General features: G+C 35.8%; 1 protein-coding gene and 1 long non-coding RNA gene across 2 annotated transcripts in view; one reads left to right on the forward strand and one right to left on the reverse strand.

The window, feature by feature from the left end:
* Positions 1 to 3,734, forward strand: part of LOC106883329 (transient-receptor-potential-like protein) — a 179,707-nt gene that overhangs the window by 59,102 nt on the left and 116,871 nt on the right. Inside the window, exon 3 of the mRNA XM_052973725.1 lies at positions 1,971 to 2,069. The gene's annotated coding sequence lies outside the window, so the exon portion shown is untranslated. The remainder of the gene's footprint in view (positions 1 to 1,970; positions 2,070 to 3,734) is intronic.
* LOC128249628 (uncharacterized) overlaps positions 1 to 3,734 on the reverse strand; it is an 85,364-nt gene that overhangs the window by 24,876 nt on the left and 56,754 nt on the right. The window lies entirely within an intron of this gene.

Consider the following 3,734-nt stretch of genomic DNA (forward strand, 5'->3'; position numbering starts at 1 on the left):
GAAATGGAAAAATTTTCAAAATACAAAGACCTGGAAATAGAGGTAACTCGAATGTGGAATCTAAAAACAGAAAATTCCTATCATAGTAGGTGCCTTAGGTATAATAAAAAAATATTCAGACAAATACATAACAAAAACACCAGGACTTACAAATATATATAAGATACAGAAAATTGAACTACTGGGCACTGCACACATCCTACGCAAAACACTTTCAATACAGTAACCATAAGAACATCACAGCAAACCACAGCACATACCCAAGGCGCACAGAGCTGCGCTCGGTAGTGAAGTGAAAACACGTTATAAAAATAAAACTACTGAACAATAATAATAATAATAATAATAATAATAATAATAATAATAATAATAGTTCCGAATTTTAGCACAAGAGTAACAATTTTAAGGGAGGGTTAATTGATTACATCCTAGTAATTGACTGGTAGTTATTTTGAGCTAAGCATTTTGTCCACACGATAACGGTTCTACTATTTCACTGGCTTATGATAATGACAATAATAACAACAGCAACAGCAACATCAATAACAACGACTGATATTTATTTGTATGCAAACATTCGTTTAGATGCAATTAGTACTCGTTTATTTTGCAGGAATATGCAAACATGAAAATAAACAAACAAACAAAAAAATATACCGCAAGTGAAAAATGTCAACTAGCTGAATCAATTTACGGTTCTCATAGATGAGCTCGTTATCTTAAATATTCGGTAAATGTGTATAATATTTTATCTGTCGCTCATCAACTTGTGTCTCATTGTTTAACTAAATAGCTCTAAGTGACGAATCTGGAAATGTAGAAAAGATAGAATCATTAGAGTTTTTTTGGACAATGTGTTTTGTAGTTTTTGTTTTGACTTTTTTCCATTCTGAGTAGATAGAGACTCCGCCGATGTTAAAATTACTTTTCATCGATAAGATAAATCACAGGGCAAGTACTTGGGTCGATTCAGTTGATTAATCCCCGTCTCCCTAATTTCATGACTCGTGCCCTTATTAAATACAATCTCACAAGATTATCTAAGACTCGAATAGGACACTCATTCGAGTCTCATAAGCCATTCATTAAAAAAGCAATTTATTAATTGAGAAACAAGAAGCCCCTCAAATAAGCACAACGTTCCTTTGTTTAGCCGTAGTTCTCAGTCCTGATGAAATAACCTTTAGGTCGAAACATTTGATTCAAGCTGACACTACACCGGTGCTCCGCAACCTTTTTTCGTTTGCAGTACATATATTCTTTTCAAAATTCTTTTCTACTCCAGGCACAAGGCCCGAAATTTTGGCGGAGGGGGCCAGTCGATTAGATCGACCTCAATACGCAAGTGGTACTTAATTTATCGACCCCGAAAGGATGAAAGGCAAAGTCGACCTCTGCGGAATTTGAACTCAAAACGTAAAGACAGACTAAATACGCTAAGCATTTTGCCCGGCATGCTAAAGTTTCTGCCAGTCCGCCGCCTTATATTCTTTTCAAAATTCTGCGGCACACCTGAACTAAAAATATAACTAAAAGTACAGGGAAAAAAATTACATTTAGGTTACACTGCGGCACACCTAACAGCAGTGTGTCGCAGCATACCGGCTACGAAGCACTACACTACATTATCCAGTCCTTTTGAGAGGAACTGTTTACACATTATCCAATGTGACCTTAGTTTTATAGAAGGCAAAGTACGCTTTAAGTGGGATTTAGTAACTATTTCTAACTGGTTGAAATACCACGTAGACAGAGACTATTTCTCATTAACTTGCAAACACAAAGTAAACGGTATCTCGTAAAATGGGGAAAAAACAGGTACTCATTATATAAATTAAGTCAATTATGCGCGTTTCTTAATTAACAGTTTTAATAAATTTCTTTAACAAATTGTTAATGTAAAATGTTAAAGCATTTTTGATGTATTGTTTTCCTCATCGTTTCATTTCTGCATTTGTTTTATGTTTCAGGTGACACTGAAAGCTAATTAAGTGACAAGTTTTGTAAATAAATTTCACAAACTGTTGGATATAAAGCAAATTCTTTATTCAAACGCATAAATTTCGAAGGTAAAGCATTTATTATATTTTACTTTATAAATTTATTTAGGCGCCATTTTGGAGTGCCGTTTACATAGACATTTACACTTTAGCGACCAGTCTAACCCTAACTCTTGCCCTAACCCGAATCCTAAACCTTAGCCCTAAATCAAAGTCAGATAATTTCACAACGTAGGCAATGGATATTGCGGTAGACAACATGCTGAAGTAACGCCTTTACTTGTATTAGTTTAAGATTTCGGTCATACTGGGACGCCATGATCTTCAAGCGTTTAATTGTTTCTATCAAGACCAGTGTTTTGCCCGATACTTATTTTATCAAAGCACGAAAAGGAAAATATATTAAGGTCGTCTGCAGCATAAAGGGACGTAACCATGTCGAGGCAAAAATACCTCAGGGTAATGTTGCTGTGGAACCGATTTTCCGTTTTACACACTCACATTCTCACATTGACAAACACTCATGCACAGACACTGTCACACCCATACTTACATATACAAACATATATCTGTATATATATTCATGTATGTATGTAGATATATTCTAAATATAATACATACATATATATATATATATATATATATATATATATATATATATGCATACACAATACATAATATATATATGTACATATATAGGACATATATATACATACATAATATATAATGTATACATATATACACACACACGTAATATATGATATATACACATACGAGGGGTGTTCATTAAAGATTTCCCCTGACCCACTTCCGGTTATTGCAGGAGACGGAACTTGTACAGGTATAATTATACATGTCTCTACATGTCACATTGCGAATTGTGGCTTTCCACTAATAACCGTTTTCTTCTTTTACGGCTGATGAAGTGGACTAAGATATTATTAATGGATGCAGTTGAATGAAGATCATTGATCAGATTCTTACATTTGAAAGGCCGTACACTAAAAGAGACTTTCGATGAGAGGAAAGCAGTTTATGGTGACGATGCACCATCATACGGTGTAGGCAAGCACTGGAATCGCCAGTTCAAATGTGGGCAGACATTGCTGGAAACTGCTCATATTTCTGGACGACTACATTCTGCTTCTTATGACGACAACATCCATGAAGTAGAAGCCGCCATTTTGGAGAATCACCGCATAACTATTCGGCAAGTAGCTCAGGAAATGAAGTGTAGGATCCGTGGAAAACACTCATTCACGATGGATTCCTGGGATGCTCAAACCTTTTCAGAAACAGGAACGAATCAATTGCCCCCAGGCTCTTTTGGCAATGTGCCAAGAAAACGAGGATTTTTAAGGCAGACTCATCATGCAGGATGAAGCATGGGTCCATGACTATGATCTTGAGACAATGAAAGCATGATGACTCACCACCTCCAAAGAAGGCTCGTGTCCAGTCCTCAGCAGGCAAGTTGATGCTCACAGTCTTTTGGGATCAGTGCGGCTCGTACAACCTCGGCTCGTACAGTAAATTACTCGTACAACAGTACACTCGTACTGCGAGGTTCTACTTCATTAAATGTATGCATGTATGTATGTATGTATGTATGTATGTATGTATGTATGTATAACTTTTCCGATATGTAGTTCCATATTTTGTGTAGTACAGTAGGGGAGGCTCAAAGTACAAGTAAATAGACTGAGTGTCACTTTATCGCTTTTATTATATATA

Source organism: Octopus bimaculoides, chromosome 16, assembly GCF_001194135.2.
Source record: "Octopus bimaculoides isolate UCB-OBI-ISO-001 chromosome 16, ASM119413v2, whole genome shotgun sequence".
In the NCBI taxonomy this organism is placed as follows: Eukaryota; Metazoa; Mollusca; class Cephalopoda; order Octopoda; family Octopodidae; genus Octopus; species Octopus bimaculoides.